This window comes from Ochotona princeps, chromosome 5, assembly GCF_030435755.1.
Source record: "Ochotona princeps isolate mOchPri1 chromosome 5, mOchPri1.hap1, whole genome shotgun sequence".
NCBI classification, from domain to species: Eukaryota; Metazoa; Chordata; class Mammalia; order Lagomorpha; family Ochotonidae; genus Ochotona; species Ochotona princeps.
Window position 1 is genome coordinate 65,658,034 of NC_080836.1, and position 16,582 is coordinate 65,674,615.

At 38.0% G+C, this 16,582-nt stretch overlaps 1 protein-coding gene across 1 annotated transcript in view; it reads left to right on the forward strand.

Moving 5' to 3' along the window:
* Window positions 1–2,462: 2,462 nt before the first annotated feature.
* GULP1 (GULP PTB domain containing engulfment adaptor 1) overlaps window positions 2,463–16,582 on the forward strand; it is a 166,615-nt gene continuing 152,495 nt past the window's right edge. Inside the window, exon 1 of the mRNA XM_004576984.3 lies at window positions 2,463–2,485. The gene's annotated coding sequence lies outside the window, so the exon portion shown is untranslated. The remainder of the gene's footprint in view (window positions 2,486–16,582) is intronic.

Below are 16,582 nucleotides of genomic sequence, written 5' to 3' on the forward strand. Positions count from 1 at the left end.
AGGAAGTGCAAGAGCTAAGAATCAGTACTGTATGTGATGGCAGTTACACCACGATGCTGTCCCCTGCCTTTATATTTTGCAGAAAGATGAAGTGATTTGATAATTCATAAATGCTAAGACTCAAATGCAAATTTCAAGAAAATAACATGAGTAAAGAAATCCATCCAGATGTCCTATGTGAGTTTCAGGAGACCAGGAACTTGGGTTATCATTTGCTGCCGTTCAAGATGCATTAGCAGGAAGCAAGATCAGAAGAAGAGCAGCAAGGTCTCAAACTGGCACTCTGGCATGGAATGTTGATGTCACACGAAATAGCTTGAGCATTGCACCACAACACTGGTCCCTGGAATTGGTTTTTACAACAAAATAGAATTATCATTTAATTCCATTTTTCATGAATTCTTGCACATACCCTCTTATACTGAGGTACATATTTGTTGGATATTGGATTTTCTTAAACCAGAGAAGTTCAAAGAAAAATCAGTGTAGGGGAAATGTTAGTATCAGTCCAACTGCTTTGTCAGTGTAGTATAATCAGTAAAAAAAAAAAATGCATTTGAAGCTGGAGAAAAAACGAAATCAGGTATATAGGTGATCTAAAGTTGTAGCTAATGCCATTTTTGTTATTTTTGATCTATTTTTTATCACAAGTCTTAAAAAAAAAAGCAGAAAATTGGTAAGCTCTGAATGGACATAACAAATATGTAGTGACATTGAAAGTTAAGAGTCAAAGAAAAATACCTTCAATGTTTCAAAAGATGCCTAGATAACTTGGATGGAGCCCAACTGTTTTTTTAAAATTTTTTAATCATTATTTTTAGTTCATTAATTACATTGTATTATGTGACACAGTTTCATAGGTACTTGGATTCTCCCCTCCCCTCCCTAAACCCTCCCACCATGGTGGATTCCTCCACCTTGTTGCATAACCACAGTTCAAGTTCAGTTGAGGTTCCCCCATTGCAAGCATATACCAAACATAGAGTCCAGCATCTTATTGTCCAGTCAAGTTCAACGGTTTCTTAGGTATACCCTTTCTGGTCTGAAGACAGAGCCAGCAGAGTATCATCCCAGTCAATTGGAAGCTCCGACATACCATCAGCAAAAATTTACATCATTATGGAATTAATTGACATAGTAATGAGTAACCAATATGTTAAAAGTAAATGCGAGTTCCTAGCCACCTTCTGTGACCACCTCACTTACATTTCAATTTTAGTTTATACACAACATGTTAGCGGTACTGTTGAGATGAATGACTTAAGGGAGTATTTAAATTATGCAGTTGTCTCTCAGCAGACTTTTCTATCTTGTCATTAGGCTAAAAATGTAAATTTTAAAGCAAGTGATATGTATTTTTAGTTAAAGCATAACCAGTAACGAAAGAATAAACAATCCCAATGCCTTTCCATACCAGTTGGAGTGAATTGAAAATGAAAATGGAGTGTTTCTGAAATTCTGTTTCGTCTTAATCATCATGAACAGGAAATGCAACTGGTTAGTCTAATTAGCATTCTGTGGAAGAAGTAACTGAGGTTAGTTGTACAGCTCGAGAGAGAAAGATATTGTCACCAACCATCATTGTGTTGTTTTAAGCTTTATTTATTTGAAACCCTGAACACACAAAGGGGGAGACAAGCGATCTTCCACCTACTGCTTCACTCTGCTGATGCTCACAAGAGCTGGAATTGGGTCAGGCAAAAGCCAGGATCCTGAAATTCTGTACAGGTTTCCCCCCTGGTTGGCAGGGGCCTAATTACTTGAGCCAGTATTTTGTATCTCCCAAATGCATAGCAGGAAGTTGGTTAAGAAGTGGTGGTGAAATTTGATTCCGGGCACTGTGAGATGGAATATGGCCATGTCTAGTAGCACTGTGCCGCAATACCCATACCAGCATTTTGTTTTAATGATACTACACATGTATATATGAGGTGAAACATTTAGCTTATGCTTTATTTTTTTTTATTTGCCACCATTAGCAATGTATAACATGATCTTCTCAAGAAATAGTTTGTATTTTGTCCATAACCTCTGGCATTTCTCTTGTGCTTTTACACCCTATATAACATTAAAAGATGTTTGTCTTGTGGTATTTTTACTTGTTGAATATTATGATTATTACCAAATTAAGTCTGTGAATACAGAGTGGATCAAAATTTTGTCTGTGCAGTACAGTTGAAGAGATAGAAGGTAGGGGCTTTTAGGGGGCAGGGGAGCAAGAAAAACGGGATTTTCTGTTTGAAACTTTACTTATGGAGTGCATAATTTGTTTTCATATTCATATTTTTACAAAGATGAAAAATAGATTTTAATTTAAACATATGAAAATATAATTATGGATTTTAAATCTGATTTAATTTTTATTTTTAGTTATATGTGATAGCATCTGATAAACAGAGGAAAGTGATAGAAAAGTTCTGATGGCAACTGCATGACTAAAGCTATACAGAGCCAAGTATTCTTTCAACTGCATTTAAACAAACAGGTAAGAAAGAATGTTTATCTACTTTTCAGCATCATCAGCAACATTTGAAACTATAAAAAGCCTTTTGTGTAGAATATTTAAACCATAGTTTTATTGTAGAAAATGGTAAAATACACAAAAGTAAAAGTAAAATCACCAAGCAATATGTTTTAAATACCTTTTATCGTTTTGTTCTTTATTGTATTTCCTTTGTTTTTTTCCTTTAAATAAAGTTGTGATGTTGTTAATATATTTTTGTTGAATTATGATTATTTTCATAACACATCTGTTATATCCTACTTTTTGGCAATATGAATTAAGTGTTCATATTTTTCATTTCACCTATAAATGATATTATAACATCTTTTAAAGCATTTTAGATTATATATTTTTATTCAGCGAGTGACCATTGCTCTATGTCTCACACACTTTCTACTTATAGGATTACTTAGATAAGTGTTACTGTTTCGGTGAACCTGTTTTAGAGACTTTATTTTTATTGCTGAGTTTTCCTTCACTGGTGGTAATGAACAACATTTTCATTTGGCAGTTGCAGTAATATCCTCTTATCCAAAGATTTGCTGTAATATAAACTGATTTGGGCTGCAGGAAAAAATTCAAATAAAGATCTAAATTTTGATTATAAACAATAATTTTCTTTTTTGATGTATATTCAGCTATTTTATTCCTTTATGTAACTAAGCCTGTAAGAAAAGTGAATGTTGTATAGAAAATTGTTTAAAAATGTATCATTTATGAGTGATAGCAAATATATATTTATCCAGCTAATATTTATTAAAGACCTGCTGCTGCTTTGAGCCTAGTCATTGTAAAAATTAGTTCCTTGTCTTCTCAAACTTCCAAAAAATGCAATAAGGTAAGAAACACATTTCAGGGTTAGACATTTGGCGTCATGGTTAAGAGCACTATTTAGGGTGCTCATATTACGTATCAAATTGCCTGTGGTTGAGTCCTAGCTCTACTAGCAACCCTTCTACTAAAGTGTACGCTGAGAGACATCAAGTGAGGGCTTAACAATTTGGGTTTCTCCTACCCATGTGGGAGATATGAGTTTCTAATCCTAGCTTTGGTTTGATCCAGGCATGACTGTTGCAGCCATGTGTGGGTGGGACCCAGCATTTAGTAGCTCTCTTTGTTTTGTCTTATTTTGGTCTGGTCTTACTGTCTATATCTTTTCGTTTCACTGTCTTTCCGTCTTCCAAATGAATAAAAGTAAAAACACATAAATAAAATTTTTAAAAAGAAACACATTTCAACTCCTTACATGTAGGCCAGAGCTGAATCAATTGAAAGAAGAAGCCTGGGGCCCGGCGGCGTGGCATAGCGGCTAAAGTCCTCGCCTTGAAAGCCCCGGGATCCCATATGGGCGCCGGTTCTAATCCCGGCAGCTCCACTTCCCATCCAGCTCCCTGCTTGTGGCCTGGGAAAGCAGTCGAGGACTGCCCAATGCATTGGGACCCTGCACCCGCGTGGGAGACCCGGAAGAGGTTCCAGGTTCCCGGCATTGGATCGGCGTAGCACCGGCCCGTTGCGGCTCACTTGGGGAGTGAATCATCGGACGGAAGATCTTCCTCTCTGTCTCTCCTCCTCTGTGTATATCTGGCTGTAATAAAATGAATAAATCTTTAAAAAAAAAAAAAAAAAAAAGAAAGAAAGAAGAAGCCTGGAGCTTCAAATAGCTCTGTCGCGTGGCTGCAGGGGCCCAAAGACGTGAGGCATGTGGCTTTCCCAGGCCACAAGCAGGGAGCTGGATGGGTAGTGGAGCAGCTAGGAAACAAATAGCCTACAGGTGGAGGATTAGTCTGTTGAGTCATTGAACTGGCCCCCGTAGATGAATATTTGAATGTAGGCTCACCTTGGAGCAAAGCAGTGGGGGTGAGAAAGCAAAGGAGATGTTTAAGGCATTGGATCCAGCAGAGTACTGGGATATATATTCTGTGACTTGAATTCCTGTGTTTGGAAATTTATATTTATGGGGGAGGCAAATAGCCCCATGGCTGGGTCCTCGCCTTGTGTGTGCCCAGATCCCATGTTTGTGCTGGTTCGTATTCCAGCTGCTATACTTCTTTTTATGTTGAATAAAACGTGAAAGAGAGCAGTGGAGGAGATCCAGTGCCTTGGGACCCTGCACCCAAATGGGAGACCCAGAGGAAGCTCCTGGCTCCTGGCTTTGGATCGGCTCAGCTTCGGCCCTGTGGTCCCTTTGTGATGAGCCAGTGAAAGGAGGATTTTTCTCTCTTCTCTCTCTCTGTAAATTTGCCTTTCCAATAAAAACTAAATAAATCTTGAGAAAAGCAAATGCACATTTATCATTATTTAGAATTTTAAAAACTTATGGGGGAATATAATGATCCATGCTGTGCTTCAAGCAGTTTAATGAAGAATTAACAGGTGTTTTAGGTGAATGAAATGCAGCCCCAAAGAAGGCAGAAAAATTTATAGACTCTTCATTTAATTGTAATTATATTTCACGGAAATTTTGCTATTTGTCATGCACTTAGCTAGGAATGGTAAGGAGGAAAAAAGATGAAAAGACACAATTCCCACTACTGAAAATTTACAGTATAGTGATGGAAATATGTATGATAAATGTATATAGTATTCCAGAGCAAGTGCAACAATCATATTCAATTAAAGGATAGTGGATTGTTCCCTTATGTTAGGTTTTAGTTGTTCAACTATCAATCAGGAATTTCCCAGAGATGTCAGATCTGATAAAGGTTACCAAACAGGCTTTTATTCTTGGTAGGTATTAAAAACAAACACACAACTGGAGCTTTATCTGGAGTAAGAGAAGTGTAAATAAAAATGCAAGATGTAGGTAAATGAGATTCGGCTATCATAGAGACAGGGGGAGGTTAAGAGTCTTTTTGCTTAAGCAAGCAGGGTGTGTTAATACCACTAGTAGAAATGGTGAAAATACAACAAAAATAGGGTTTTTGTGCTAGTGAAATTTTGTGCTAGTAAAATCTTAAAAATAGTACCTGTGAATTGTAATATTATTTCTACCTCAAACAGCCTGTAACACATGCAATAAGATATTGTGATGTAATCAGTGAACGAACAATCAATGAGTCAGACTACTCATGATGTACATCAAAGAACTGTAAAACCTAATGCACTTTTACTATGCTTCTCGGTAATAGGGCGGGAGAACAGAGAAATCTTCCATCTCCCTAGAATGTGTGAGGAAGATGTGAAGTATAACTTATCAAGAACATATAACAGGTAACTTATACACAACAGACTCGAATCAGCATTAGACAATAGTAAAACTACAATGATATACAGGGGGAATCAAGATCAATCTTGACAACCTCTTAACAGGAGGATATGTGCACAGAGCAGGGGGATATCCCAGAGTGGAGCAAGTGGACAGGAGGAGGCTTGTATCCCAACCCTGGAGACTCCCAGATCCTCACCAAGGACTATCAGTACGGGCACCAAGGACTACATCCCAACTGCCAAGGAGACAACAGGAAATTGGAGTACCTTCAGAGGCCGAGAACTCTGAGGTCATCCTCTCCCATTTGAATCTCCCACATGGAATGTAAGAAGTCCAAATCCTTCCTCACAGGGCCCAGTGTCATCGGAACAACAACCAGGAGCCCTGAGCGGTCTGCAGAAACGGAACAGTAAACTCTTCGGGACTAGGGAGAGGAGCTTTCTCTGGTCCTTGCTTAGTTCCAACTTTGGATCCCCATCCTCTTCTGCAATGACCATCAAGGTCTCCCTGGAGCCCCCCCAAAACAAAACAAAACAAAATAAAACAAACAAACAACAAACAAAATTAGAATAGATAGACAGAGAACAACAAGGGAAGCTTAGAACCAGGCAGGAAATGGTCAGCAGGGTTTCACATATACCTTACTAGGTAGGACACCAAAGTAAGTTATTCCTCACTGGAGTACTGAAGATTTCTCAGAACACCCCTCCTAAAACTGTTCTACACCTCAGTTGTTGACATATGCCTTGTTAAAGTTATAAGCCAGTTTGGACTATCCTAAAATCTGCCAAGTTCAGTAAAAATTATGCTTCAATACAATAGACAGCTAAATACTAAAATGAGGATAAACAAGAGACAGCTGAATAGTACCCTATAGCTATTTGAAGGTGGATAGAAGCCGGTTGTATATAATCTAAAATTGAAATGTCAATGAGGAAGTCACAGGATGTGGTTAAGAACTTGCATATCAGGGCCCAGCAACGTGGCCTAGCAGCTAAAGTCCTCACCTTGAACGCCCCGGATCCCATGTGGGCGCCGGTTCTGGTCCCGGCAGCTCCACTTCCCATCCAGCTCCCTGCTTGTGGCTTGGGAAGGCAGTCGAGGATGGCCCAAAGCTTTGGGACCCTGCACCTGCGTGGGAGACCTGGAAGAGGTTCCTGGTTCCCGGCTTCGGATCGGCGTAGCACCGGCCGTTGCGGCTCACTTGGGGAGTGAAACATCGGATGGAAGATCTTCCTCTCTGTCTCTCCTCCTCTCTGTATATCCGGCTTTCCAATAATAATAAATCTTTAAAAAAATGGTTTAAGTTGCTTTTATAACATGATATATATTGAAAAATATTACAGTAGAAAATAAAATATTTGAAAATGCTTGTTTATAAATGTACGTAATAATATAAAAAAGTAGGCTTGATTTTAATATGTGCAGTGCAAGACAAAGTGAAAGTGGCAGTCTTAAAGAATGAAAATGGCAAACCATGAATTTTAAATTGCATTATTTACCAGTTAGATGGTCTGAGAATCTAAAATAGAAACTTCTGATCAGATGACCATCTGGGAAACACACCTATTTATATAAGCAATCTGTGCTATGTGCAAATCAAATCTACATTTGAACAGTATAATTACTGTTCCTCCATTGCAAGTAGCAGAAATTAGCTCTGGGTATTTAAACAAAAAAGGATTTTGGTTGAAAAGATGTGGGTTAGCTCATAGCATGAGAGGGTAATCAAATGAAACAGTCCTCTTAAGATTCGGGAGCCAGACTGTTCCAGGGATGTGGAGTGGGAAGTGCAAAGATAGAGGAGAATTTGGCCATGGACCTAAATCTAGACCAATAGTGTTTAAATGTTATTCCTGCCACATTCACTTCTTGAGGATCTGAATGACTGTGGCTTGAGGTGTTAATTCTCTTTCAGAAATCATAGCACTTGATTAACTCTTCCCCTTGTATAAAGTATAAAAGTGTAAAGTATACATGTATAAAGTAGGTTCCCAGAAGGAACTTCAGAGTTCTGGGACCAGAATAAGGAGTCACTGTGGAGAAGGTGCAGATAGATGGTATATGCTGAAATCCTTCCTCAGAAGTCACTCAGAAGCAGTAAAACTGTGATAGAAGTAAATGCTTGAAATAATACAAGTTTGGCAACAAAATGAACGTGGATCCAAAAATAACATTGCTCATATCACAAGTTGTTTTACTACCATGGGAAATTTATCTTTTCCTTTTTATATCTATATTCATTAATTGCCTATGATAGGCAAGTTGGCATAGTTAAACAATAGAATCTTTCTTTGGAGCTTATAATCTAGTGAGAATTGAAAAATATTCATGCAGTATAATATATCTAGTTTGGGAAATGTATTAACTTCTAAGGACTGCTATTACAAAGAAGTATAGACTGTGTAAAACAATACAAACTCATTTTCTAACAATTAAAGAGGTTCTAAAGTTAAAGTGTCATCAGGGTCACAGCGTTGCAAGGTTGTAGGGGATGATTTTTATTTCAATTTCTAATGGCTCCTGGCATTCTTGACTTCAGGCAGCATAATTCTATAAATCTAATCTTGGACTCTTACCTTTACATATCCTCACTGTTTTTCTGCATATCTCTGTATTGTCTCCTCTTCTACTAAATATAACAATCAGTGTACCTTAGGCTCATCCTAAAGTGCTCAGTGGTTTTACGTGATAATACCGATACACTCACAGTTGCAAAGAGGAAGACTTTGCTTCCAAATCAGGGAACATTTTGAGATTCTGATCGGGGATGAAGTTTGAGACTGCACTGTTAACTCATTGTAGTGTGATATTCAATGCTTTTGGCATTCATGGAGTGTCGGGGAATCTCCAAACCCGTGGAAGAAAACCCGACCCTGAGTGAATGTGTAGGAACTCTTTATTCCACCAGGCAGCATGCGAACAGGAAAGCCGTCTACTCCTTCTTTCTCTCCCGCTTTTCTCCTCCCCCTCTCCAGGACCCAATCTGTTTAAATAAAACACCTAGCCAATCTGTTAAAAGGTCACCCCTGCACGTGGGAAGCGACCAATCAGCTAAAAGGTCACTCCTGCAGGCAGGACACGCAGCCGCGCCCCAAGGGGAAGACACTTCCTGAACTTGTTTACCACTGCCCTCCTCAGGGCGTTCGTCTGCAAGCTGTCCTAGACAGCCCCATAGATCCTTAGGCGCTCTCAACAATGGAGTTGCCTGGGGCAGAGGTGGAGAGCAAAGGGTTAATGGGACAGATGATAAGAAATTATATAAGCAGGTTGACATTTATTGAATATAAAGGAATGAATCAAGAGAATGATGTAAGTCAATTTGTTCTTATAAAAAGTGATCCTGGATGCAATGTGGAAATAAGGAGAATTTTTGCAGGACTGAAAAAAGGAAATACTATGGGAGTTTGTCATATACAAGCTTGAAATGATGGAGACTTGTAGACTGTAATACTGAACATGATCATGAAGGAAATTCTGGTGTGTGAATTGGAAACAAAGGGTGATAATAGGAATAGAAGAATTTTGTGGCTTCAGAGACTGACAGTTGTGGGCTCTAAGAACAGAGGATGTGTGTATCTGGGTGTGTGTATGTTCTTGGTTTTGGGTGTTGTTAGAATTATAGGTTAGTAAATTTAAAGGGCAGTTGTCTTGTTGTCTATGAAAGGGTGATGTTGAATATTGTGCTATTAGTTCCTATAAAGGAATATTAGGAAGGATTAGATCATGACATTTGAAACAGTTTTTAGTGCCCTAGGAAATAATCATTGAGAAATGGTATGTGAAAAAGCACTTGCGTCGTGGATGAATATATCATAAAGTCTATCCGTTTACTTTTAGCTGTAAATACTGTAAATAAAGGATTAGCTGTAGTTTTTTGAGTGATTTGAGTTTTTAAACGAAAAATTTTCTTTTTACCTCATTTTTTTTTTTAGATTTTTTTTAATTTTTATTACAAAGTCAGATATACAGAGAGGAGGAGAGACAGAGAGGAAGATCTTCCGTCCGATGATTCACTCCCCAAGTGAGCCGCAACGGGCCGGTGCTACGCCAATCCGATGCCGGGAACCAGGAACCTCTTCCGGGCCTCCCACGCGGGTGCAGTGTCCCAGTGCATTGGGCCATCCTCCACTGCTTTCCCAGGCCACAAGCAGGGAGCTGGATGGGAAGTGGAGCTGCCGGGATTAGAACCGGTGCCCATATGGGATCCCGGGGCACTCAAGGTGAGGACTTTAGCCGCTAGGCCACAGTGCCAGGCCCTTACCTCATTCTTATAATGCAGTGCTTTTAATGAACATATACCAGTTTTATAGTGAATAAAAATGCTTTTGAGGGATGGATTTTAGTAAAGAAAATGTCTGAATTAATATTTTCATAATTTAAAAAATGTCATTGATTTAAAAAACTGATTATTTTGTTGTGGGAGAAAAGAGTCATGGAACAAAATATTTTCTACCCTCTGAATCAGAAACTTATATCTTGTAAGTGCATGGGAAACAGATTGTATATCCTTAGTTAAGTTTAAGTTGCTATTTGGTAAATCAGAGGATTTACTTAATAAATTGAATGCAAATGCTATTTTTAAACAAAAAATAGAAAACAAAATTAGATTAAAGCATTTTTCTCTTGATTGTGAAAACCGTATCAATCACTGGATTGAATAAAACATTGAGAAATAGATTATTTTTTGTAAATTGCCATCAGTGATGCCAGATTACCTTATGCAAGGTGATTACACTTAACATTCCTATGTAGATTTTAATAATTTCTGTAAAACTTAAATCGTGCTTGAGTTTCTGGAATGCAAAGTTACAGCTTTAATATTTAATCTGTTTTGCATATGCATTAGTTGTTTTATGAGAACATAACATATTTGCTGGTTCTATCATTCTCCTGATACCAACCTCACCTTATCTCCAGTCTCAGAATATTAAGAAACTACAAATCGTGATGGAAGATGAGCAATTCAAAGTTTGAAATCATCTTTAGACATTTTTAAAAAAATTTTGAAGTTACCCAGAGAAAGCATGGGGTATTTAGTGCCTTACAATAGCTTTAATAAATGGCCCAATATAGCCTACTGTTCTCAGGAAAATTGTTTTACTAATATGAGAGAGTCTTTACTTTTTTTGGTAATTTTTAAAAGAACATCTCTTACTTTGACATGAATAAAATTATTTTCTAATATTCACCTGCAGGTAGGAAATGTTTCTGTTTAAATAAATGACAAACCCAAATATAATGATATATGAAATATAATGAAATATAAAATAAGCCTATCTACTTTTTTTAAAGTATAATGTTGAATAGATTCTAGCAACAAAAGTAGAACATAAGCTTAGATTATTGTGGGAATAAATTTTCAAAGTCAATTTACATCCCTTACATACATTAGTTAAAATATGTGAAAATATTTAATTATTCTGTTAACATTAACCTTGCAGTTCTATCTAAAAGTCTATCTGCTTGGAGTTTTCTCCACTACAATTCTTCATTAAAAATTTTCTAGGGCCTGGCGGCGTGGCCTAGCGGCTAACGTCCTCACCTTGAACGCCCCGGGATCTCATATGGGCACCGGTTCTAATCCTGGCAGCTCCAATTCCCATCCAGCTCCCTGCTTGTGGCCTGAGAAGGCAGTGGAGGACGGCCCAAAGTTTGGGACCCTGCACCCGCGTGGGAGACCTGGAAGAGGTTCCTGGTTCCCGGCTTCGGATCGGCGTAGCACCGGCCGTTGCGGCTCACTTGGGGAGTGAAACATCGGATGGAAGATCTTCCTCTCTGTCTCTCCTCCTCTCTGTATATCCGGCTTTCCAATAATAATAAATAAATCTTAAAAAAAAATTTCTAAGGTGAATTTCCAAATATTTGCCCGTAGAATCCTTAGTGATATTGTGATGTTATTGATGAGGATGTTAGAAATGTCCCAATGTTTGTGTATTGTATAGGATGCGCCATACATTGTTTTACGATATCCATATGATGAACACACATGTGAGCTAACTGAATTATAGGTGAGAGAGCTTAGGCATGGCAAGTTAAAGTGATTTGCCTAAGGTCAATTAGCAGAGATTGGATCAGAACTCAAGTGTAGCTTTTCTTCTGTTTTACTCTATTTTGTGAAGAAGGCTTATATCACACAGAAAAAGTATTTTCGTCAAACTGGGGTTTAATTTATGGGCTCTAATAACTATGCAAACATAAGTATTAATAGTAGAAGATCCTGGATTTAGGTATGTTGGAATTCTTTGTACTGCTTTATATTTTGTATTTTGTAAATTTAAAACTCATTAAGGTAAGGGCCCAGTGCAATAAACTAGCAGCTAAAGTCCTTGCCTTGAAAGTCCTTGGATCCCATATGGGTGCTGATTCTAATCCCAGTGGCCCTACTTCCCATCTAGCTGCCTGCTTGTGGCCTGGGAAAGGAGTGGAGGACGGCCCAAAGCCTTGGGACCCTGCACCCATGAGGGAGACCCAGAAGAGGCTCCTGACTTCTGTCTTCGGATTGGCTCAGCTCCAGACATTGTGGCTACTAGGGGAGTGAACCATAGGACGGAAGCTCTTCCTCTCTTTCTCTCCTCTCCTCTGTATATCTGACTTCCCAATAAATAAATAAATAAATGCATCTTTCAAACAAGCAAACAAAAACTCATTAAGGTACATTTTTACAAAGCCACATGCCTATCGGCTTTCTCTTGTCTCTCCCTATAAGAAGCTCTGATCTTCAGCTCTATGTTACACTTTATACATCTCATGTCTCCCACACACTAATATTTCCCCTCCCAATATTTTATTCATTTAAGATAAGTGCTTTCCACTTTCATCTAATCTTCAGTTTCTTAATTACACATACACATTTCCTCTTACATATTGTCATAAAGAGTTTCCAGCATAAATTCATGTTTAGCCTGAAAATAGCACTCTGAAAAACATGTATGCATCAGTTCTGTGACCTAGTTAACCTTCCACAGAAAGTTTTCAGAAAAATGAATTTGTTAAAAGAAGGTTAACATTCCCTTTTATAAGCCAGATTCATACTTGATAGTAAATATTTTTTTTTGAGAATAAGGTTATAAGCTTTTGCTCCTTGCGATAATTCAAACATGCATGGTGATCTTGTACCACACCTCAGTCACCGGATAGAAAGTAAATATATATTACTCAGTTCAGAAATGTGTTAGAAAATAAACCTAAGCCAAAAAATATGAGAAATCTAGAAGGGAAAAAATTTTTAAAATGCCACAACTCAGTATTTGTTCTCCAGGAGACTTTTATTTGACCTTTTATGTGGCATCAAATCCAATACTGCTCCCTACTCAGGAATGGTAGGCTCCAGGCTCCTGGGAAAGCTGGGAAACTCGGGATTAGTGTTTCTTTGGAAAGTAGCAAAAGAACAGACAAGGATGAAACCCGCAGGTTCACACAGATCTTCACACTCCAGATGGTGAGGATATTAATTTGGAATAGACAAAAAAGCAGAGGCATGAGGCCCAGCCCAGTGGCTCCGTGGCCAATCCTCACCATGCATGCACCAGGATTCCATATGGGTGCCAGTTCCTGTCCTGGCTGCTCCACTTCTCATACAGCTTGTGGCCTGGGAAAGCAGTAGAGGATGACCCAAAACCTTGGGACTCTGAACCCAGGCGGGAGACCTGGAAGAAGCTCCTGGCTCCTGGCTTCATACCGGCTCAGCTTCAGCTGTTGTGACCACTTGTGGAGTCAATCAGTGGATGGAGAATCTTTCTCTCTGAATCTGCTTTGCTCTATAGATCTGCCTTTCCAATAAAAATCAATAAATATAAAAACAAATAAAACCCCAAACAGAGGCATGATCAGGAACTAACAATCAGAGAACTGTATAAGTGGGTTTGTTTCTTTTTGATGCTTCACGAGCCTATATCTATTGAAGCCTAAAGGTGCTACCAAAGATGTTTGGAACTTAATAGATGAATTCAGTAAGATTAGAGTGTGCAGCATGGCTGTATACTAGTCACCCTCTGTCCAAGAAAGGATCACAACAGCAATCCAATTAGAACTGGCTATAAAAAAATAATATTTAGGATTAAATTAAACTAAAGAGGTAAAAGGATCTATATCCTGAAAACTATAAAATATTGATTTAACAAAAAGGAAAAATTGAATATCCAGAAGTTGGAAAAATTTATTATTAAGATGGATATACTACTTAAAGTAATCAATACTTTCAAGATGGTGCTTTTCAAAATTCCTGTATAATTTTTCACAGAAATAAAAGAAATGGAATTCTGGAATATAAATAGAACAACAAAAGGCCTTCAAATGCTGAAGACTTTGTAGTCCAAAAGAGCCAAAGTGAAGATAGGACTCTATCTGATTGAAAAATTTGCTGCAAAGTGGTAGTAGCAAAACAGTAGAGATGTGGTAGCAGACACACTTAACTGGTGGTACGAAAAAGATACCTCTGAAGGAATCTCCACATTTATGGAAAATTGATTCAACAATTCAACAAAGATGCCAAGAATACATGCTAATGAATTAGCAACAGCTTCTTTATGGTGCTGGGAAAATGAATGCTCACATAAAGACTGAATTTTATTTTAATTATTTTTTACTAAGAGAAAATAGAAAGGAAAGCTCCATGACATTGGTCTGTGTGACAGTTTTTGCATAAATCAACGAAGATAACAGAAGTTCTTTAAAATTAGAACACTCCTTTTCAGGTTTTGCTCTATTTAAAATGCAAGTTTAAAATGCAATGAAATAATTACACGGTCACTGATGAAAAGAGAAATTATAAGAAATTGTTGATTTTTCAGAGTATCATTTTGTAGATTTAAAATCATCCATTCATGTACCTAACAATATATTCAGAAGAGAAAAGAACAAGAGAGATGTTTATGGATAATGCAAAGTAGTTAGGTTAATCGTGTCAATAAATTCCAGCTGTGACTTTAGTTGTACTTTTCATTATACAGCATGCCTACTCTTAGAAAAAAGGTGGGTTGTTTCCTCCACAGGTTACTGTTCAGTTCCATCCCTTCTTGAAGTGACAGGTTACTTCCCTACATGCCCGAAAGTTCATTCATGTCTATTCCTATTCGTGTTAAATCGACCTCTACATTTTGTTAGAACACTTATGTTAAGGAAATGGTTGGGGAGCTCTCTGAATGTTCACCTTGGCATCAGTGTCATAATAGTCCAGTATCCCAAGAAGCTCAGTTGGTTACACTTTTAGAATTGTATCTGTTATTTTTACATGTGATTAGTTTTACCAAATATGGGAAGCAACAAATATGGCGTTACTTTGCTAGTTTTAGTGCTGGATGATGCTTTTGATCAGTGGGTCTGCAGCTATGTATAAGAATATTTTCTTATGAATTCTCTGCAGTAAAACAAGTTGACTTTTTAGAATTTTGGAGTTTAAAACAAAACTCACTTTATGCACAGGTGTCAACCTGCATGACTCAAATTATCCTCTTCTGAGAAGAGTCTTGTTTCTATTTTTGCCTCATAATAACATGCACTCTTCTCAGTCGCTTATCAGAGACGACCTAGAGTTCACAGCCACTTGCTGCTCACTGTTTCTTTTGGTGACAAGTCTTGCAGCAAAAGTTCCAGTCATCTTCCAAATGAATCGTGCCTGTTTTCTCTTTTTAGTCCCTCCTGGAATTCACCTTGTTAATCATTTATCTTCCCTTTTGATGTGATTCCGTATTGTTAAAACGAATTATTTAATCTGGTCTTTATAGAAGTGTGATAACAAATTGGCAAAATGCAGTTCAATAGTACAATGCTCTTTTTCTGCTTTCAACTCTGTTCTACATTGAAGAACCAAATAGGGGGTAAAGAAGATGAGGGAAGGAAAAACCCGGTACCTACAAAAATGTATCAGGGTAAATAAATGTAAAAAAATGTCACAACATTGCAGCTTTTACTCTTCACTTTGAATTCTTTAGTGCACTGCCAATCATCTTTCAGTTCTTACACTAGACTTCAGCTATAACAGTAAATTTGATTACAATTAATTAAAAGTAAAAATGAAGAACCTTTTTCATTGACTGGAAGACCTGTGTCCTAGAATTCCTTCCATTCTGCCAGATCAACTTGTCTTCACATGGGCACTGACGCTGTATTTCTGGAATTGCTTTGGCTTCCAGACCCATTGCTTGCAGACATGAAAATCTATCCCAATAAACGTTCTAAATATGATACATTGACTTATTTAGCTCATGTTTATTATCATCTGTTTCCTGAGCTGCAATAATAGTTTTTGAAGTATTCTCCTTCTATCCACTTGCCAGCCAATGTCAGTTAGTTCTCATTGCAAGGCTTCATGTGCCAAGAGGTGTCATCTCATTTCTTCTTTGACTGTATGTGCTATTCCTCATTTTTCCTTTTCTCCGCTCTTCAAGATCATTGGTTTACTACCAGATCTTGGAACTGCTAGAGTTCCCCACCTTTCAATCATTGCATATCATACTGCTTCTGCATGGTAAATTTCTTTGTTTAGAAAAACTCTGGAGCAAAGCTTCCTTTGGTTTCTACAGCAGTTAAGGCTTTTTTACGATGTGTTCCCACATCACCCTGCAGTAGTTTGAAACACAGCATTATGAAGAAACCAGAAACAGGAGTTGCATCCTGTTTTCCTGTGCGAGTGTGAAGTACTCAAGTAGCTGGGCTGTTATCAAAAACTTCAAGCACAGTGGCAGGACCGAAAGTGGATTTGCTGGGACTTGAACAGATCCACACAGGGAATACAAGCATCACAAGCAGTCACTTAGCCTGCTGCTTCCATAGCAGCCTGATTGCTACCTTTAAAGTTGGGTTATTTGGGTCTGGCAAAGTAGCCTAGCGGCTAACGTAAAGTGGCCTTACACATGCTGGAAATCCAAGTG